General features: G+C 45.0%; 1 long non-coding RNA gene across 3 annotated transcripts in view; it reads left to right on the top strand.

Annotated features, from left to right (window-relative positions):
- LOC138823717 (uncharacterized) overlaps positions 1 to 22,700 on the top strand; it is a 91,363-nt gene that overhangs the window by 54,090 nt on the left and 14,573 nt on the right. Inside the window, exon 1 of one of the 3 annotated variants that reach the window (XR_011370890.1) lies at positions 15,778 to 15,857. The exons of the other annotated variants lie outside the window; for them this stretch is intronic. This is a non-coding gene — a long non-coding RNA (uncharacterized lncRNA). Of the gene's footprint in view, positions 1 to 15,777; positions 15,858 to 22,700 lie in introns of those variants that run through there. 3 annotated transcript variants of the gene reach the window in all.

The raw sequence follows: 22,700 nt of genomic DNA, 5'->3' as shown, positions 1-22,700 counted from the left end.
TTTTAAAAGTTACGTATGTTTAGGGAAGTATGCACAGTTCTCCCCTTTAAACGGGGGCACAAAATAAGCATCACAGCGAGCTCACTGCAGTCTGCCTTGCTCTTCTTTTACCGTTTACCCTGAAAGGTGTTACATACTGAAACATACGTCCTAAGAGAGATGAGAAATTATATAAGCATATGAATTATTCATTTTGCTTGTCTTACTAATTTTCAGACTGATTTGTTGCTTTGTTACAGTATAAACAAAGCATAATATTTTTACTACTGTTACTGTTTTGAATTTACTGATCAGTTTCATCAAATACTATGACTATTTTCTGGGATCTTGGAGAGTGTGAATTTCATGCTAAATTGAGATATCTCAATTAGGTTGAAAGATAGATATAAGGTAGTATGATTACTTGCTTTTGGGGTTGGAGAGGCAAATTTTCAAAGAAAGAAAATAGATGAGTGGATATAAACAAACTATATTTTACCCCAGAGAAAGTATCATCAACACAGATAAGCACACATATGCACATACATGCGCACGCACACACATACAGATATGTATATCTGTTTTCTAAATAGAGTCTACACAGACGTCCCTGGTTAATTTTGTCCACCATTAAAAGCCAAGTGTCACATTTCCAAGCAGAGACTATGAAAAATTGAATCTATTTTTATGTCTGAGCTCCATTTTCCCTTTGAGCATGCCCACTGCTCCACAGCAATCTCGATATCGCCTATGGAAATGCTCTGAGCCTGGCCTAAGAACAGTTGAGGCTATTAGAATTCTCTCCATCTCTGTCTGCTCCCTCGGGCACTTTCATTCAGTTCTCCATTCTCAGTGAAGCAGGGATCATGGTCGATCATGGTCAAAGACAAGTATAGTTGCAAATAAAGTCAAAGCCCAAAATAGAAATATGTGGAACACTGGAAATCCCCACAATAGAATGACCTCAACTTAGGTGATCCGTACGTCTGGGACATGACAGAGACTCAAGAGAGTAGTGGTGGCCTGGCCCTGGGTCCACTGGGGAAGGAAGCCACTTACTAGGGAGAAGACTAAGAAGTGTATTGACCAGAGGGCAGTAACTGCTGTGAATTATTCCAGGGAACTGGAAAATAGAGTCAACTCATGCTTATTTTAACTTAGCTTTCCTTAAATGAGACAACAGAATGCCTTTCTGGTTTTTATACAGTGCCTGGTGTATAATCAATGCATTAATCTGAGAAATATGTATGGAAGTAATAAGCAACGGATTATTTAATGAAATTTATCTTCTGCAAGTCTGAGGTTCTAAAATGATTCAGCTTTGTTGGTTTTGTCTTGAATTATGATTTGCAGTTCCTCCATCTGATTTTCCTTTCAGACTCAAACTCCTTTTCAAAGTTAACACATGAAATACAACATAAGGGACAGTAGTGAGATGCGAGATCGTTCTCTGTTCATGCCCTGACAGTATAAGCTCAGTGGCCACTAACTGCAGATTCTTGGTTAAAAACATTCCTAATTATTGAAAATCCTTCTCCAATAATAATATATAGCACCATTTTTTGACAATCTGTTATTTGAAATAGCTCCATAAGTCTGTCATCAGAAAGCCTCCTGTCTCCTTCAGAAGTTTGATTTGTAAGTATTAGAAACAACTGAAAACTAACATTTCCATTTTCTTTAGTTAAATGAAGACTTTCAGTCTTATATGACTTAAACTCAAGAAATTGGAATTTTGATGGAGGTTTAATAAGTAAAATTATAGTAGCAGCACAAAATGTTGTACTTTTCAAATATTCATATAATGCACAGGCAGATACATTAATAAAAACAAAAGCATCTATCAAGAGAAAAAAACTGTAAAATTTTAATGTCACAAAACCATTCTAAAATTACATTGTAAAATACTGCATCCAGAGCAGTGTAGAAAAATCATAGGCTGATCAATGCTAAATGTGTTTAGATTGAAGATACATCAGTGGGTAAAACTTGGCACTGTCAATTTGGTTCTGAATTTATGTGACAGAAAGCTATGATTTCAGTTATTTTTTAACACATTTTGGGAAAACTCCCAGATAACTTTTAAAATTTATTCTTGCAAAAGTCATATGCATGTACTTTGTCCCACTTTTATTGGACTTAACTGCAATGAAATAGAAAATGATTCAAAAATTTCTGGCAAACATAATAAATTGACTGCACTAATTTCCATTGAAATATTTCTTTTGGGATAATGCCTTGTGAAAACTAGTCAGAAAACTAATGAGCAAGATATAATTTGAATTGTGGTCAGTAGACCCAAACTTAATTAAGCAATGTATTTTAAATTCAAGAATATATTTTTATATATGAAAAAAATAACTTCAGAATCTATTACTCTGGGCAATATTATACTCGATTCATATTTCTCTATCATGTATAAGCATTTTCTATTTACACATCAATTAATGCTTGAATATCATTTCTAATTAATGTGCCATGGTTTATTAAATTATTTGGTATAGCTAATGATACAGTGATTAAGTGTGATGTCTATTCAGTTTATGTATACATATGTAACTACTTTCACCAATTATATATACACCTGTAACTATTTTCTCCTGAAAGGGATATAAGTATTTTGCAACGTTGTTGGAGAAGGGTTTCTGTGGCTATTTTGTGGTAGCAGTGAAAAATCTCAGGTGATTCTGTATTCCTTCTTCATGTCTGTCAGTGTGCTGACAGGAAAGCCTGTCTGGTGTATTACACTGTCCTTTCTTTTCTTTTTCTTTCTTTCTTTTTTTGCTATGAACTGCAAATATAGTCATTGCAAAATATTGTCCATATTCAAGGGATTTACTAGGAATAATGAAATACCCGTTGCATAGTTAATCTTCAAATTTCTCAAAATATGAGACATGAAAGTTCTAATATTTATGTATAAAATTTAAACTGTGGTATACTTTAATATTTCTTATATTTAAACCATTATAAAAGATAAATAAGAAACATTATGTTACTTCAAAGTGTGGTTTCTGAAGTTTTAAATTTATTTCTCTATAGTACCAAAGATAATTAAATCATCACTGGCTTATATGTACACAAAGCTCAGTAGCAGCCAAAGTTAGTTTAATTCTGATTGGAAAACACAGACGACTTATCTCCATGAATATATGCACAAGCATTGCAGGCAGTAATTGATGTCAAACAAAACTAGCTTTCCTCTAAGGAATAGCAACCGGTGGCAACCACCCTATCACAGCCAGGTGAGAAGCTGGGGCGTCAGCATGCTACACAGCATAATTTCCATGACAATTCTGTGTTCCAGAACCTGGTTCTGTGCCCAAGCAGGCAGAAAGGAGCCAAGGCAACTCTTGCACTGAGCCCAGAAGTTCAGCAAAGATTGTAGCTTTTGAGTCGGTATGTGGGTCTGTGGACACATGTGAGTGAGTTTGTAGAGGTAAATTTTGAGAAAAGGTCTGAAAATACAAAATAAGTCACCAACATGCTTCTCCTCACAGGACTTGAATTTTAAAAGGCTGTCAAATTTTACTTATAAGATACTTAGGTAAGCAACTGTACAAAATAATGGCAATGTTAGAATTAAAATATGTGTGATAATGAATAATAGAACTAGGAAGGAAAAATCTTTAAACAACTTCAGTGCCATTGTAGGTTTTCTTGTTTTTAATATTTTTTATTGTGAAAATACTGTACAGAGGGGTTACAATTACATGAGTAAGATAATGAGCACATTTCTTATCAAGCATTGTAGCCTCCTCCTTTGTTTACCCTTCCCATCCCTTTGTATCTCCATCCCCCCTCCCATCCCCCCAACATAACGACTTGTACATCTCATTGTTGCAATGGGTCCTCCTGTATCCCTGTTTTAACGATTTGTTTTTTCCCTTCCCCTCCACATATACCAACATCATATATAGTGAAAGCAGCGGTTATACCATGGGGGAGGGACATACAAAGCAAGAAAGACATAAACTTATAAATATGTTAGAAACAATCGCATGAAAGATCTCTCTCTCTCTTTTTTTTTTTTTTTTGTCAGTCGTGGGCTTGGGCTCCAGGCCTGGGCGCTGTCCCTGAGCAATTCAGCTCAAGGCTCATGCTCTACCACTTGAGCCATAGCACCACTTCTAGTTTTCTGGTATTTTTTTTTATTGTGATTGATTACATAATTTCCCAAATTTCACAGTATTGTGGAATAATGATGCTCATTTAAAGTCACAAACTCATTCTAATTTTCCTGGAGCAAATTGTCTATCACGGTCTATAACATGTAACGGTGTACACATATACACCATACATGTGATCAGCAGCATGGGGTTATTTAGTAGGTAGTAGTGGTTCGACCAGATGAGTGGGAGTTCTTTGTTTCTTAAGTCCTGTTAGTTTTGTCGTATTACCTAACATTTTGGATGTAACATCAACTTATCAGGGAGACCATGTACTGTTTGTCTCTTTGCTCTTGGCTTACCTCGCTCAACATGGTTTCTTCTAGCTCCATCCATTTCCCTGCAAATGCCATTATTTTGTCATTTCTAATGGCTGCATAATATTCCATTGTGTATAGATACTATAATTTTTGGATCCATTCATCTGTGGCGGGGCATCTGGGTTGTTCCCATATCCTAGCTATTGCGAACAGTGCTGCAATAAACATGGACGTGCACGTGTCCTTGTATATTGGTTCCTGTTGTTCAGGGTAGATGCCTAGAAGTGGTATGACTGGGTCATAAGGGAGGTCTATCTTTAGCTTTCTGAGGACCCTCCAGACTGCTTTCCAAAGTGGTTGTATAAGTGTACATTCTCACCAGCAGTGTAATAGGGTTCCTCTTTCTCCGCATCCCCTCCAGCATTTGTCATTGGCTGAATTGTGGATGTGGGACATTCTGACTGGGGTAAGGTAGTATCTCAGGGTTGTCTTTATTTGCATTTCCTTCACAACCAGGGATGGTGAACATTTCCTCATGTGTTTCTTTGCCATTTTTATTTCTTCATCTGAGAAGTCCCTCTTTAGTTCCTTTGCCCATTTAGTAATTGGTTTGTTAGGTTTGGGAAGGATTAGTTTCTTGAGTTCCCTGTATATACAGGATGTTAACCCCTTGTCTGATATATTGCTAGTAAACATTTTTCCCAATTAGTTGGTTGTCTTTCTAGCTTGGTTGCGATAGATTTAGCTGTGCAGAAGCTTTTTGTTTTAACGTAGTCCCATTTGTCGAGTCTCTCTCCAATTTGTTGTGACCCTGGGACTCTGTTCAGGAAGTTCCTTCCTGTGCCTATTAGTTCAAGTGTCTCTCCTACTCTGTCCTGCAGTAGATTCAGAGATTCAGGTTTAATGTTAAGGTCTTTAATCCATTTTGAGTTGATGTTGGTGCATGGTGATAGGCTAGGGTCCACTTTTAGTTTTCTGCATGTGGCCGCCCAGTTTTCCCAGCACCAGTGGTTGAAGAGGCTGTGTTTCTTCCATTGTATGTCTTTGGCTCCTTTGTTGAATATCAGCTGGCTGTAGGCCTGTGGATTTATTTCTGGATCTTCTCTTCTGTTCCATTGGTCTTCGGGTCTGTTTTTGTGCCAGTACCATGCTGTCTTTGTTATTATAGCTCTGTAGTAGAGTTTGAAGTTCGGCATGGATAGCCCTCCCATGTTGTCTTTATTCCCTAGAATTGTTTTGGCTATTCTAGGTCTTTTGTTGTTCCATATGAATTTTTGGATTGTTTTCTGTATTTCAGTGATGTAAGTCATTGGGATTTTAATAGGAATTGTGTTGAATTTGTATATTAATTTTGGCAGTATTACCATCTTCACTATATCAAGTCGGCCTATCCAAGAGCATGGGAGGTCTTTCCATTTCCTAGTGTCTTCTGCAGTTTCTTTCTTTAACTTTTTATAGTTTTCATTAAATAGCTCTTTTACATCCTTTGTTAGGTTAATTCCTAAATATTTTATTTGGGGGGAGGTTATTGTGAATGGGGTTGCTCCCTTTATTTCCCTCTCTGCTTGTACATTGTCAGTGTACAGGAAAGCAACTGAAATTTGTGGGTTGATTTTGTATCCTGCTACTTTGCCGAAGTGATTTATGATTTCTAAGAGTTTGGGGATGGAGTTTTTGGGATCAAAAAGGGTTAGTTTAACTTCCATCATAGGTTTTCAAGTCTTAGTTCTGGTTTTACTTTCACATGCTTTTAGCATCAGCCTGTATTTTTCTGTCAGCCTGCATCTGTATGAGTGTATTTCTAAAGTAAAACTGATAAATTTACCCTTCAGTCTATCAAGTAAGGTTACACTTATGTTTCAAATAGTATATCATTATTATGTAGGAATCCATCTTTGGAATTAAATGAAACTAGTTGGTGAACTATATAGTGCCAAACTTGAGTAAGATTGGTTATTTAATTATCTTTCCATGTTTTTGTGTATGGCACAGAGGAGGGCCACTAGCAGGATCTCTCTTCAGAACTTACTAGATTAAAATCAGTGTGAATGCCTGGTCTTTGCCAAGGACATCAGACTTCATTTCAGTTTGGATGTGTAGTCTTTCCCCTTTTGTGGCTGCTTTGGTTTGGAATTGTGCTGTGGGAGCTCTCAGATCTAGCGTGCTCCTCTGACTCTTTTCTCTGGTCTCTGCCTGTCCCGGCAGAGCTGGGGTCTAGAGTCCAGCACCAAGGGACAGATTCGGGCAGCTTATCTTCTGCCTCCCTGTTGTGAAATAGTGTCAGTTTCAAATGTCCCCTGTGCCCTCATGACATGCATTTTCTGGATTTTATATGGTATTTGCAGATGTTTCCTGAACGTTCTAACTTGGATGTTGTAATTATAGGTAAAGATGTAGGTTCTGACATTGCGCACCCTGGACTCCTGGACTGTCATTTAATAGCTGTGCACCCGTAGGGAACTTATACCTTCCAAGCTTTGTGCTCCCAGTCTGAAAATCACGGGGACACGCTGAGAACAATACCATCCAAAGATCATGAGCTGCAGATGCTGTTTTCTCTATTAAATGACCTGAGTAACTGCTAAATTGCTCAAGTGAGAACTCAGTTATCCCTGACACATTTCCTGTCATTCTTCTCCAGTCTAATTACTTGTCAAGACGGAGACTTGTGGCTGTTCAAGAAAAAGTGACTCTTGTTTCTGGCCCTCTTACAGCGCGATGGGCAGTATGACAGAGAGCTAGCTACCATTCCTGCTCCTCTCAGAGCCGCAGTGTGGATGTGCGTTGATCCTGCCCTTCCCTGTGTTAGCTTTGGACTCCCCGAATCAATGTGCTGCATGTATTTCATGTCCAGCCGGGCGGCTTGCCAAAGGATAAATGTGGCTTACCCGAGGCCGTCGTGTTTAATGGACCTGAGGAAACAGGCAGTGAGACAAGTCGCTGGTGCTGGCAGAGCGTGCCCTGCCCGCCAAAGCAGCAGGTCATGGAGCAGGGGCAGGAAGAAAGGAAGATGGATAAATAAATCTTCTCTTGAAATAAGAAGGTATTCCTACTACACTACATTATTAGTTCTTTTCCCTCTGGGAAACTAATGCCTAAAAGCTATCTAACTGTATTACATTTTGTAGAAATATGGCCTTGAAATTAACAATTTTTTCTTTAACTTGGTAAAATAGCACATACAAACGATACTTTTTGCCAGTGAATTTGGGATTACATTAAGCAAAAAGGCAATTCTATTGAAGTTCAAATTCTAGGCTCATGCTCCATGCAAATTCCTACCTACACTCCTTCAAACCACTCTCCTTTCTCGCTGTGGCTGTCACGCTACCAGGAGCCAGGCTGCCAGTCCAACCATCCTTCTTGTCTATTGCATTTCAACATTTATGACTGCTCACTCATGGCTTCACAATTAATGCCACACTAGAGAACAATGAAACTAAACTTACAACAGTTATCCTTGCAATGGTTAACTAGAGGTTTCAGGAATGAAGGTTGGAAATCAAATTGGAAATGTAAGAGGCCATGGAATACTGTGGGGTACGTTAGTAAAACTACCTTCACATATTCATGTTTTGCACAGGCAAGACCCAGAAGAGCACCCAGGTTATCCCCAACACAAGCAAGCCCTAATCTGACGCCTAAGAAAACATCAGCCCCTGATTAAGGCAGAAACCTGAAAGGCAAATAATAAGCTACAAAACATGGGTTGGGAACCAGGGTGGAGAAAGGCTGGATATTAATATAGCAGTCACCAAACTAGATTCTAAGATATTGGTTTCATTATGCAAAGTAGACATTTTCTTATTTGGATTTTAGATGCTTGACGAAATTAAAACTTAAATTGGTATATGCTGACTTTAAATTTTACTTGATCTTCATTTCTGCCTCCTGAAATAACTTGAAAGTAGTGGCAAAACACACATTTAATTAACTTATCCAAAATCCATGTCCTCTGTTACCATAACTACCATCATCATCATCATCATCATCATCATCATCATCATCATCATCATCATCATCATCATCTAGGTCTATATTTGCAAATTAGCTAGACCACATAATAGTTGGTGTTGAGCTTAGCTTACTTCACTCAACATGATAATTTCCATTTCCATTTCATCCATGGCATACTATTCCATATGTTCTTTATCCATTTATTGGTTGTAGGTACCTCAGCTGATTCCGTAACTTGGCTAGTATGAACAGAGCTGCAGTAAACGTGGTGTGCTGATATCTTTATTGTATGTGGATTTACACTCCTTCAGATGTGTGCCCCAGTGGTAGGCTGGGATCATAAGGTAGGCTTACTTGTAGCTTTTGATAAACGTAAATATGGATTTCCACGGTGGTGGTTCTAGTTTACATTCCTACGGTTTATAAGGGCTCCTTCCCCCCACACCTTGCCAGTATTTATTGTTTGTTTTCTTGATAAAGGCTATTCTGACTGGGGTGGAGTGGAATTTCAATGAAGTTTTGAATTTTTTTAATTTTTATTTATTTATTGTGAAATACTATACAGAGGGGTTACAATTCCATGGGCAAGATAATGAGTACATTTCTTATCAAGCATTGTAGCCTCCTCCTTTGTTTCCCCTTCCCATCCCTTCCCATCCTACCCCTTCTCCCCACCCAATCCTCCCCGCCCCCCCCCAAAGTTGTAAAGTTCGTTTTCGACATAATGACTTGTACTTGTCATTGTTGCAATGGGTCCACCTGTATCCCTATTTAAAAGACTTGTTTTTCCCCTTCCCCTCCACAAATTATACCGACATCAAATACAGTGAAAGCACGGGTTATACTGTGGGGGAGGGACATACAAAGCAACAAAGAAATTATCTTATAAATGCGTTAGAAACAATGGCATGAAAGAAAAAAAAACATTTGAATACATATCTTAGGATTCATTTCCCTAACATCACCTTATTTGACCTTTTCTGCTTGATTCAGACATATATTAGATATTGTAAATAAGGGAAATAATGGGACCTATGTTTCTTTGGGCTTGGCTTACTTCACTTAATATAATTTTTTCCAAGCCTTTCCATTTCCTAACAAATGGGGCAATGTCATTCTTTCTGATGGAGGCATAGAATTCCATTGTGTATATATACCACATTTTCTTGATCCATTCATCTACTGAGGGGCATCTGGGTTGGTTCCATGTCTTAGCTATGGTAAATAATGCTGCAATAAACATAGTCGTGTTGGTAGCTTTAGTGTGGTCTTGTTTGTGATCATTTGGGTAAATGCCCAAAAGTGGGATTGCTGGGTCATAGAGGAGCTCTATGTGGAGTCTTTTGAGGAACCTCCATACTACTTTCCAAAGTGGTTGAACAAGTTTACACACCCACCAACAATGCAGTAAGGTTCCCTTCTGTCCACATCCCCTCCAGCATCTGTTGTTATTAGAGTTCTTGATTTTTGCCATTCTAACTGGGATGAGGGTGGTATCTTAATGTTGTTTTGATTTGCATTTCTTTTATGGCTAGCGAGGTTGAACATTTCTTCATGTGTCTATTGGCCATCCTTCTTTCCTCTTCAGAGAAGTTTCTCTTTAAGTCTTTAGCCCACTTATTTATTGGGCAGTTGTTTCTTTGAGGATTTGTTGTTGGGGGATTTAATTTTTTGAGTTCCAAGTATATTTTAGATAAGAGACCCTTGTCCGTTGTATGGCTAGTGAAGATACAACTTGTAGAAAACTAAAGCTAGATCCTTATATATCACCCTGCACCAGAATCAACTCCAAATGTATCAAAGACCTCGGAGTCAAAACAGACACTCTGAAAACATTAAAGGATGGAACAGGAGAGACCCTAGGTTTCCTTGGCGCAGGCTGAAATTTTCTTAATAGAGACCCAGAAACACAACAAATCAAAGAAAGGTTGGACAAATGGGATTGCATGAAGTTGCAGAGCTTCTGCATGGCAAAGGACACAGCTAGCAAGATCAATAGAAAGCCCACAGATTGGTAGTTTTGAATTTTTACAGTGAAAAACAAAAAAAGAAATGGTCAAATCAATAATTCCATACATTTTCTTTCCAAAGAAACAATGCTAATTTTGGTGGTGGTTTGTTAAAATGTATGAAATTGGTTGGTGACGGTCCTGAGACCAGCACATCGAGTCTCTGTGAGTTTGAGAGAACAGTGACCACAAGGAGAACATTCTGTCTCGCTCTACCTGAGCCTTTAGCCTGAGGTCTTGAAAGAACACCAGGTTAATACAGACTAAATATGCTGTGAAGACTGTCTTTGGCATTTATAAAAGAGTCCAGGTAGGTTCAAGGGTACTTTACAGATTTGCTGAATATCTCCATTTTTTAAATGGCAGTAGAAAATTTTACACACTCCTTCTATGTTCAGCTTCTATGTTCATTCTTAGATGATTTTGCTCAGTTTTTTTTATCTTGTGAATTTTATAAAATTGCTATTTTTTAGGTCAAAAGGCAGCAATTTCATATGAGCCACATTAATACAGAAGAGTTGGTGTTTCTATTAGACTTCCTGATTTGAAAAAAATCTCAAGGCATGGAACTGACCACCTATCACCAAGCCATTACTAATATTTCCCCTGAGTTTTCTGTAGACTTTTTCTTTTTCTTTTTTTTTTTTTGTGCCAGTCCTGCAGCTTGAACTCAGGGCCTGGGTGCTGTCCCTTAGCTTCTTTTGTTCAAGGCTAGTGCTCTACCACTTCTGACTTTTTTTGAGTTGTTTACTGGAGATAAAAGTCTCATGGAGGGCTGGGAAGGTGGTTCAGTGGTAGAGCGCTTGCCTTGCATGCTTGAGGCCCTGGGTTCGATTCCTCAGCACCACATAAGCAGAAAAAAAAAGCCAGAAGTGGCGCTGTGGCTCAAGTGGTAGAGCACTAGCCTTGAGCTGAAGAGCTGAGGGACAGCACCCAGGCCCAGAGTTCAGGCCTCACAACCGAACCCCGCCCCCCCCCAAAAAAAAGTCTCATAGACTTCCCTTCCTGGGCTGGCTTCGGACCGTGATCCTCAGATCTTGGTCTCCTGAGTAGCTAGGATTATAAGCATGAGTCACTGGTGCCCTGCTGCCATAGACCTTTTAATTTTTCATAACAACACCTGATGTTTATCTTCTCTTCTGCATCAACTCACTGATCACATGAAGAATTTTGAATGGAATTATAATGGAGAATTCATTGTAAGGCCATCAGTTCACAAACAGCTCTCTGAGATTGCCTTTGACTCTAAAACCCACTGGGACTAAAGTGATTAGGCTGTACTTCAGATGAAGAAGGCCTGGCCAAAAATGCCTGTGGAAGTAACTCCCATGCAATGCCAGTGGATCACAAAGTTGACTTAATGAGCAAATGTCACTATTTATGTGTCAAATAAGTAGCTCAGTAATATAGAGCTGCAAAGAATAGCCCTACTTTGGCCACCATCTATGATCTTTGTCCTTTTCTTGCCTTGAGACAACTCTTCATCACAGATGATGTTAGAGTTTAGGATCTTGGAAAATGGTAGGTCTCAAGATGCAGACTGACCCTGAACACTGATGCAAATAAACGCACTACATTTATGTCTAAATGGTGAACATGAATCTATCTCACAGATAAATCTGTATTTGGAGTTTCCATTAAAAAAGGCATTCACAATTTTAAATGTATATTGAACATTTTGTTACCCTTACCTATTGGCTTGAGAACTCAATAATTAAGGAAGAAAAACATCCAAGTTAACACACATCTCTATTTTGCAATATATGTATCGATTTTTAATGTCTGCATCAGCAGTATAGAATTACAAATTTATATTCCAAGTATAAGTATCATGTACTTTAACAGATAAACATGTTTTGTGGAATGAAATTTTTATTCTTAACTCAAGTTTTCAGTGATTTTGGTAGTATATTAGAACGTAAGTTATAGAGAAACTGATAGCCTTCTATTCCATCATTTTAATAAATTAAGATGGTATGAGTGATTTAAGTTTTAATAATTTTTGGTTGTACTAGAGCTTGGAGTCAGGGCCTTGCATGTGCTGATCAAGTACTTTACCACTGGAGCCTCGAGGCCCTTTTGGTGCTAGCTTTTCCTTGTTTTGCTTTTTGAGGCACTGACCCTCCCCGCGAGCAGGAGCTGGCAGCGGGGCACCACGGGCCCTGCCACTGTCTTCTCGGTAAGTTGAGATAACAGCCTGTGGTTGCAGTGGCGTCTCATGGATTTTATGTGGGGTGGACTTGACCCCTGGTCTCTGCCTCTCAAGTCACTAGGATTAAAAACTTGAGCCACTCTGCCTGACTGAAGTTTTCACATTATAGCAGCTCTATCATCCAGGGACCAGACAGACAAGGAGAAGTATTCACATGATAGGAAAACAAGCCAAAGATAGCAGTGGTTGAACCCAGAGGTGAACACGATCTGCAGGACACCCAGAACAACAGGCCATCCCATTGAGACCCCTGTGGGTGGCTGAGAACTACAGAAGGGAGGGACCCTAAGCCAAGACACTGGGGGAAATGAGCTTACAAAAAGCATGCGATAACATGGATGAATTCTAGCAACAACACTGGAGTAGAAAAGGCAGATATGAAAGAATGCATAATTCACTTGCTTAAACTCAGACAAGCTCGGGCACACTCAGGGTGGTATGGCTTAAACTCAATCGAGACAGTGCCCCTGTGTATATTGGGTGGAGGAAAGGCTTGCAATGGTGTTTGTATTTTGAGGCTATAATTCTTGGTGGTAACCAAATGTGAATGTTCACTTTGTGATGTGAATGTTCACTTTGTGAGATAAGGACTATTTTTTGTGATACTTTCATAATAAATGGTCAAAAACAATCTTCAAATGATGGTTGGCATTGCAAGTATGAGCTGTACGTGTACGCTACAAATGTTTATACATCTAAATTAGTGGCAGACTGCCACCTGCATTCCTCAAGAATGCATGCATTCCTCAAAGTCTGATAATTGGCATAGAACACATTGGCTGCCTTAGAGGCTTTCAAAGTTATACCATCAAAAGTCTTATCAGGCTGGGTGCTGGTGGCTCACGCCTGTAATCCTAGCTACTCAGGAGGCTGAGATCTAAGGATCACAGTTCAAAGCCAGCCCAGGCAGGAAAGTCTGTGAGACTCTTATCTCCAATTAACCACTAGAAACCGGAAGTGGAGCTGTAGCTCAAGTGGTAGAGTGCTGACCTTGAGCTGAAGAGCTGAGGGACAGTGCCCAGGCCCAGAGTTCAAGCCCCACAACTAACAAAAAAAAGTCTTTATCAGGCACTACGGGTCCTCTGTTCCAGGTGGTCAGTCCAGTGTCCATCAGGTACTGCGGGTCCTCTGTTACCCGGGGGTCAGTCCAGTGTCCATCAGGCACTGCAGGTCCTCTGTTCCAGGGGGTCAGTCCAGTGTCCATCAGGCACTGTGGGTCCTCTGTTACCCGGGGGTCAGTCCAGTGTCCATCAGGCACTGTGGGTCCTCTGTTCCAGGTGGTCAGTCCAGTGTCTATCAGGCACTGTGGGTCCTCTGTTCCAGGTGGTCAGTCCAGTGTCCATCAGGCACTGTGGGTCCTCTGTTACCCGGGGGTCAGTCCAGCATCCATCAGGCACTGCGGGTCCTCTGTTCCAGGTGGTCAGTCCAGCATCCATCAGGCACTGCGGGTCCTCTGTTCCAGGTGGTCAGTCCAGTGTCCATCAGGCACTGCGGGTCCTCTGTTCCAGGTGGTCAGTCCAGTGTCCATCAGGCACTGTGGGTGCTCTGTTCCAGGTGGTCAGTCCAGTGTCCATCAGGCACTGCGGATCCTCTGTTACCCGGGGGTCAGTCCAGCATCCATCAGGCACTGCGGGTCCTCTGTTCCAGGTGGTCAGTCCAGTGTCCATCAGGCACTGTGGGTCCTCTGTTACCTGGGGGTCAGTCCAGTGTCCATCAGGCACTGTGGGTCCTCTCTGTTCCAGGTGGTCAGTCCAGTGTCCGTCAGGCACTGTGGGTGCTCTGTTCCAGGTGGTCAGTCCAGTGTCCATCAGGCACTGCGGATTCACTGTTACCCGGGGGTCAGTCCAGCATCCATCAGGCACTGCGGGTCCTCTGTTACCTAGGGGTCAGTCCAGTGTCCATCAGGCACTACGGGTCCTCTGTTCCAGGTGGTCAGTCCAGTGTCCATCAGGCACTGTGGGTTCTCTGTTACCCGGGGGTCAGTCCAGTGTCCGTCAGGCACTGTGGGTCCTCTGTTACCCGGGGGTCAGTCCAGTGTCCATCAGGCACTGCGGGTCCTCTGTTCCAGATGGTCAGTCCAGCATTCTTTGCCACTTGGATTTGTGCTCTGGAGGAATTGAACCTCTGGAAGTCCCCGCCCAGGATTTTGGCATGTGCTGTCACACTTTTCTACCGTTCCCTTACGTCCCCTCTCCGCTGTGTCCCCATTAGTGTCCTGACTTCCACAAGAACAACTGCCCTGGTTTCTTCATGGTGTAGGTCTCCACAGAGCTCTTGATTTGATCACTGCTTAAGATGTTTTTCATATGGGTGATTGCTCAAGTCTTACTTTTATACATTCTATTCTTTTCAAGGACAGCACTGTGTCTATATGTTTTTCTTGTTTGTTCGTGTGACTCTTTAGACAGTTGACTTATAAACAGATGCAAAAAACACACAGAGAGTTCTTTGTGCAGAGCTCCTTTGTGCAGGGTCTCCTGACTGTATCAGTGAAGTTACCCATATGCACTGTGGAAATAGGAAGAAGTCAGTATAGGTAAACAGAATCCGCTTACACAGTGGATGACTCTCATTGTGGCTGTCAATCAACCCTCTAGTTGGTTCCACATAAATATTTTAAATGAACATTACATGAAAATGTGGAGAAATCAGATTGTTCTCTAAATTTATTCACATGTTAAAGCCTACAGTAGTTTACAAAATGCCCCTCTTACGAACTCTTCAAGGTTCATCCACTCTCCTCTCTGGAAAGAAGGCATAGAGTATTTAGATTAGTTTCCAAAAACATGACAACTTTCTTCTATTTCTCCTCAACTCTCCTGACCAATGCCAAATCTGTCATGTTGGAGCTGGTCTTGGGTCTTCAGAGGCTCCTCTGGAGAAAGGAACTTGCAGTGATTAACTTACATTAACAAAGCAGAGGTGATCAGCTCTGAAGGTGAACTGGAGGGAAATTTATTATTTCTGCAATGAAAATGATGCTATTAATTACACTTCATTAAGAAAATAGAGGAGAAGAAATACTTGAAAGACCTCCTTTCAATTTTAAAAGTCTGAATTAGGCCATTTATTTCTGTGTTTGCTGGCGAGCAGAGGTGGTCCTAAACACCACTGTTAGAGGAAAATGAAGAGACTTTGCTTGGATCTTGCAATAGCTTATAGTCCATATTTTGTTTTCTTGGCAGTATTGGAGTTAAAGAACTTGGAGCCTTGCCCTTGCTCTACTGCTTGAGCTCTACTCTCAGCCTACTGTGCTCTGGTTAGTTTTAAGGTAAGGGTCTCTTTTTTTGCCCGGGCTAGCCTGGATGACAGTCCTCCATTTTAAAGCTTCCAGCCATTGCTGGGATCACATGCATACACCACTACACCCAGAAGTTTTGTTTAGAAGAGGGCTCACAAGGTTTTGTTTGTTTGTTTTTCTCTCAGGGCTGACCTGGAATCACAGGCCTCTCCATCTCAGCCTCCCAAGGATCTAGGATTACACACATGACTTACTACTCCAAGCCTCTTCTTCATATCTTTGTAATAACATCAAATGATGTCCAGTTTTGCTGTCTTTCAAATAATTTCAAAATTTTTTAAATCAAATTTAAATGTTTGAGATACTCTGGAATAATACCTTATATCTTCTAGTGCCAACCTGATCTTGGGCCTAATTTCTCAAGGGACTTACCTCAGTTCTGGTGTTATTTCATAGTTCACATTTCCATCATTGTCCCTCTAAACCTCCCTCTGCCTCAGTGTTTAGAGGAACTAAGAGTCACATAGCTCTTTTCTCCTTTTCTGTAGTTCTTACCCAGTTACTTCCAAACGCCAGTCTGTTGTCTTGAAATCCAAGCCTGGATTTCTTCATTTAGGGTTGTCTCCTGATGTATCCTGTATGCTCCGCCCTGAGGTGAAGGCTAGTGAGTTCCTGCGGCTACATTGCAACTAGATAAAGCCCTTTCCACCAGCGCTGTTGGGTTTTTCTTGTATGGTGCTCCCTTGAGCTATTTCTGTTGGTCTTGAACAGTCCTCTGACCAGCTTATGAGGGACATAGTGCAGTCTGTGAAGCTTCCCAGAGCTTGTCTCGATGCCTGAACTGCCAGTCGTGATGTCAAATCTAGGGTCAAATTCCATCACAATATCTCTACACCTGCTCATGGTCCTTCTGTATTTCAGCCACAAATGCAGAAAGAAGAAACCGGAAGGAAATTTATTATTTCTGCAATGAAAATGATGCTATTATTACATTTCATTAAGAAAATAGAAATTTCTCAGAAGTACGAATTTTTTCACAGTACTAAATTTAAGCAACAATGGAAATATATGGCAGAGAGAAAACATATTCAACTCAAAATTCTATTTAATCACCTTCTTATACCTCCCAGAATGAATATGTTTATCACTGACTCCTTAAAATTGACTGAGGTAATTATCAGAAAGTTATTGTGATTACTAGAAAAGCATCTTCATTAAAACCTTCAGGCTAGTGAAAAACCTATCCTTATGCAGTTAAAAGCAAGCCAGCATATCTCAGCTATTAAAACATCTCCAAGCTCCCCAGGCATGAAGGACAGGTGGCCAGGGCACAAGGAGCCCAGAGCTTCACGCACAGAGGGAGCTCCGTGTTAGAGGCTGTGGTGCACAGCCTGCCCAGCGACCAGCTGCATCTGCTCATGGCCAGCAGATACAGGAAGTCACTCGTGCCCCAGGCCTCCTAAGTGAAACATTCTAGAACGTGTCCCACTCCATGGTCACTTTCAACATTTCATAGTTTACTTCAAGTTACTTTTGAGTCACAGCCCAACCCATTTCCTATGTTTTTCAGATACGGTCTTATGTCTTTGGTTAGGCTGGCCTTGGACTGTCATTCTCCTATTGCTTTCTCCCAGGTAGCTGGGATTACAGGTGTGTGTCACCTCGCTTGACCTCTATTTCTTCTTTTAATCAATGAATATATACAAAAACAATGGAAATTACAGATACAAATATTTTGACAAGATATTATGCCTTCATCCATATATCTTGGATGTGTTTGGCTTCTCTGATTTTGATTGTCCTATTTACTTAGGATTTTTCCTCAAGAACTTTGTATTGAGATATAACAGCAAAGGACTCAGCCTTCCCATGGCTTGGAGACTGTGTCCAGAGGTTGGGTTTTTTATGAGGTCTGAACAAGGAGGCAGATGTCAATGAAAAAGATATTAGGTCTAGGGATGTGGGGGCTTTTCAGTTGGACCCACATGGGACGTTTACAGCCAGGCTTAGGTAGACCGCCCTGCCTGTGTCAGGAAGCCTGCACACATCTTGGTGGCTTGCCTGGCGTCTGTATGCACCTAGGAAAACAGGGTGGGAGTGAATCCTGCAAATGCCACCAGCCATGTTTACTGCAGCATTCACCATAGCTAAGATATAGGATCAACCCAGATGCCCCTCAGTGGACAAATGGATCAAGAAATTATGGTATAATGCACAATGGAATTCCATGCTTCCATCAGAAAGAATGGTGCTGCCCCATTGGTAGAGAAATGGAAAGACTTGGAAAAAATCATATTAGGTGAAGTAAGCCAGGTCCAAAGAAACAGAGGCTGCATGGTTTCCCTCATTTGTAATAACTAGAATATGTCTATAAATCTACAAGTTACCCAGTGGGTAAAGACAAGTAATGACACTTGGACATGATTAATTAACAGCACTCTAGGCATTCACTCGGTGAGACCAAAGGAGGAGATGCTCAGGGAAGGCTCAGTGGCCATCTACAATCGTACTTACTGACATGGGAACAAGGCTTTTTATTGTACTGTGTACCCTTATTTCTTTTTCCTTTCTTTTTTCCCCTTGGTTTCTTCACTGCTGCCATTGATTTCCATTGTCTATCCTTTGTCTTGTATATAAGATGATCTGATTTGGGGGAGGGATGGAAGTGCTGGCTCGGTGTGGAAGGTTGAAGTGATCGATCATGCCTTGCGGGACTGCGGCCCTCCGCACCTGGCCACCGGGGTGCTTGCTCCTTCTAAAGAAGGCCGCGTGGCAAGGTTAGCGGGTTGCTTCTCTTCCTCGCTCCTCAGCTGGGAGAAGAACTGCGGTGGTCTGGACTCGGGAACGTGGGAGGCTTTGTAAAATAAGGGGTTGGTCCATCCAGGGGTCCTCACGCCCAGACCCGTGCCAGGGCGGGGTCCTCACGCCCAGGGCTGTGCCAGGGCGGGGTCCTCACCCAGACGCGTGCCAGGGCGGGGTCCTCACGCCCAGACGTGTGCCAGGGCGGGGTCCTCACGCCCAGGGCTGTGCCAGGGCGGGGTCCTCACGCCCAGATGTGTGCCAGGGCGGGGTCCTCACGCCCAGGGGTGTGCCAGGGCGGGGTCCTCACGCTCAGGGGTGTGCCAGGGCGGGGTCCTCACGCCCAGGGGTGTGCCAGGGCGGGGTCCTCACGCCCAGGGGTGTGCCAGGGCGGGGTCCTCACGCCCAGACGTGTGCCAGGGCGGGGTCCTCACGCCCAGACGTGTGCCAGGGCGGGGTCCTCACCCAGACGTGTGCCAGCGGCGGGGTCCTCACCCAGACGTGTGCCAGCGGCGCTGTGTGAAGCGTTGGTGTTGACGGTGATGACGGCGGCTGTCTGCTGGCCGTGGAGCCGGCCGCCGTCCGCGGTCCGTGCTGTCAGCCACCGTCCGCGGGGCCGTGGCGTGGAGCCGGTCGCCGTCCGCGGGCCGTGGCGTGGAGCCGGTCGCCGTCCGCGGGCCGTGGCGTGGAGCCGGTCGCCGTCCGCGGGCCGTGGCGTGGAGCCGTCCGCCCCCGCCCGTGCCGGCCCAGCCCGAGCCGCCCCCGGCCGCGCCCCGGCTCCGGGCTCCGGGCTCCGGGCTCTGGGTCCGCGCTGCGGGCGCCGGGACGGGCACCGCGGCCTGGGCGTGTGACATGGGGACGCCCGTCTGTCCGTCCGTCCTTCGGTAGGGCCCACAGCGGCTCACCCCTAGCGGGCGGGGTTAGAGGAGAGTCGGTGTGAGCGGGGAGGCCGGGCCACGGCACACCCCGACCGGATGCCCCCACACCCCACCGGATGCCCCCCCACCCCACCGGATGCCCCCACACCCCGACCGGATGCCCCCACACCCCGACCGGATGCCCCCACACCCCACCGGATGCCCCCCCACCCGACCCCGGATGCCCCCACACCCCGACCGGATGCCCCCACACCCCACCGGATGCCCCCACACCCCACCGGATGCCCCCACACCCCACCGGATGCCCCCACACCCCGACCCCGGATGCCCCCACACCCCGACCCCGGATGCCCCCACACCCCGACCCCGGATGCCCCCACACCCGACCCTGGATGTCCCCACACCCTGACACAGAGGGGTGTGTGTGCATGTGTGTCCTCCATGGAGGGGTGTGTGTGTGCGTGTGTCCTCCATGGAGGGGTGTGTGTGTGTGTGTGTCCTCCATGGAGGGGTGTGTGTGTGTGTGTCCTCCATGGAGGGGTGTGTGTGTGTGTGTCCTCCATGGAGGGGTGTGTGTGTGTGTGTCCTCCATGGAGGGGTGTGTGTGTGTGTGTGTGTGTACTCCATGGAGGGGTGTGTGTGTGTGTGTACTCCATGGAGGGGTGTGTGTACATGTGTGTCCTCCATGGAGGGGTGTGTGTGTGTGTGTGTGTCCTCCATGGAGGGGTGTGTGTGTGCGTGTGTCCTCCATGGAGGGGTGTGTGTGTGCGTGTGTCCTCCATGGAGGGGTGTGTGTGTGCGTGTGTCCTCCATGGAGGGGTGTGTGTGTGTGTGTGTCCTCCATGGAGGGGTGTGTGTGTGCGTGTGTCCTCCATGGAGGGGTGTGTGTGTGTGTCCTCCATGGAGGGGTGTGTGCATGTGTGTCCTCCATGGAGGGGTGTGTGTGCGTGTGTCCTCCATGGAGGGGTGTGTGTGTGTGTGTGTCCTCCATGGAGGGGTGTGTGTGTGTGTGTGTCCTCCATGGAGGGGTGTGTGTGTGTGTGTGTGTCCTCCATGGAGGGGTGTGTGCGTGTGTGTGTCCTCCATGGAGGGGTGTGTGTGTGCGTGTGTCCTCCATGGAGGGGTGTGTGTGTGTGTACTCCATGGAGGGGTGTGTGTGTGCATGTGTGTCCTCCATGGAGGGGTGTGTGTGTGTTTGTCCTCCATGGAGGGGTGTGTGTGTGTGCATGTGTTTCCTCCATGGAGGGGTGTGTGTGTGTGTGTCCTCCATGGAGGGGTGTGTGTGTGTCCATGGAGGGGTGTGTATGTGTGTGTGTCCTCCATGGAGGGGTGTGTGTGTGTGTGTGTCCTCCATGGAGGGGTGTGTGTGTGTGCATGTGTGTCCTCCATGGAGGGGTGTGTGTGTGTGTGTCCTCCATGGAGGGGTGTGTGTGTGTGTGTGCATGTGTGTCCTCCATGGAGGGGTGTGTGTGTGTGTGTCCTCCATGGAGGGGTGTGTGTGTGTGTGTTCTCCATGGAGGGGTGTGTGTGCATGTGTGTCCTCCATGGAGGGGTGTGTGTGTGTGTCCTCCATGGAGGGGTGTGTATGTGTGTGTGTCCTCCATGGAGGGGTGTGTGTGTGTGTGTCCTCCATGGAGGGGTTTGCGTGTGTGTGTCCTCCATGGAGGGGTGTGTGTGTGTGTGTCCTCCATGGAGGGGTGTGTGTGTGTGTGTCCTCCATGGAGGGGTGTGTGTGTGTGTGTGCATGTGTGTCCTCCATGGAGGGGTGTGTGTGTGTGTGTCCTCCATGGAGGGGTGTGTGTGTGTGTGTGCATGTGTGTCCTCCATGGAGGGGTGTGTGTGTGTGTGTCCTCCATGGAGGGGTGTGTGTGTGTGTCCATGGAGGGGTGTGTGTGTGTGCGTGTCCTCCATGGAGGGGTGTGTGTGTGCGTGTCCTCCATGGAGGGGTGTGTGTGCATGTGTCCTCCATGGAGGGGTGTGTGTGTGTGTGTCCTCCATGGAGGGGTGTGTGTGTGTGTGTCCATGGAGGGGTGTGTGTGTGTGCGTGTCCTCCATGGAGGGGTTTGTGTGTGCGTGTCCTCCATGGAGGGGTGTGTGTGTGTGTCCTCCATGGAGGGGTGTGTATGTGTGTGTGTCCTCCATGGAGGGGTGTGTGTGTGTGTGTCCTCCATGGAGGGGTTTGCGTGTGTGTGTCCTCCATGGAGGGGTGTGTGTGTGTGTGTCCTCCATGGAGGGGTGTGTGTGTGTGTGTCCTCCATGGAGGGGTGTGTGTGTGTGTGTGCATGTGTGTCCTCCATGGAGGGGTGTGTGTGTGTGTGTCCTCCATGGAGGGGTGTGTGTGTGTGTGTGCATGTGTGTCCTCCATGGAGGGGTGTGTGTGTGTGTGTCCTCCATGGAGGGGTGTGTGTGTGTGTGTTCTCCATGGAGGGGTGTGTGTGCATGTGTGTCCTCCATGGAGGGGTGTGTGTGTGTGTGTCCTCCATGGAGGGGTGTGTGTGTGTTTGTCCTCCATGGAGGGATGTGTGCATGTGTATCCTCCATGGAGGGGTGTGTGTGTGTGTGTGTCCTCCATGGAGGGGTGTGTGTGTGTGTCCTCCATGGAGGGGTGTGTGTGTGTGTCCTCCATGGAGGGGTGTGTGTGTGTGTGTCCTCCCTGGAGGGGTGTTTGTGTGTGTGTCCATGGAGCGGTGTATGTGTGTGTTTACTCCATGGAGGGGTGTGTGTGTGTGTGTACTCCATGGAGGGGTGTGTGTGTGTGTCCTCCATGGAGGGGTGTGTGTGTGTGTCCATGGAGGGGTGTGTGCGCGTGTCCTCCATGGAGGGGTGTGTGTGTGTCCTCCATGGAGGGGTGTGTGTGTGTGTCCTCCATGGAGGGGTGTGTGTGTGTGTCCATGGAGGGGTGTGTGTGTGTGTGTCCATGGAGGGGTGTGTGTGTGTGTCCTCCATGGAGCGGTGTGTGTGTGTGTGTCCATGGAGGGGTGTGTGTGCGCGTGCACACGTGTCCTCCATGGAGGGGTGTGTGTGTGTGCACGTGTGTCCTCCATGGAGGGGTGTGTGTGTGCGTGTGTGTGTCCTCCATGGAGGGGTGTGTGTGTGCGCGTGTGTCCTCCATGGAGGGGGGTGTGTGTGTGTCCTCCATGGAGGGGTGTGTGTGTGCGTGTGTCCTCCATGGAGGGGGGTGTGCGTGTGTCCTCCA

Source organism: Dipodomys merriami, unplaced genomic scaffold (assembly GCF_024711535.1).
Source record: "Dipodomys merriami isolate MVZ:Mamm:240054 unplaced genomic scaffold, mDipMer1.0.p SCAF_122, whole genome shotgun sequence".
NCBI classification, from domain to species: domain Eukaryota; kingdom Metazoa; phylum Chordata; class Mammalia; order Rodentia; family Heteromyidae; genus Dipodomys; species Dipodomys merriami.
The sequence above is the reverse complement of the archived record's forward strand: the minus strand, read 5'-3'. Positions and strand labels throughout refer to the sequence as shown.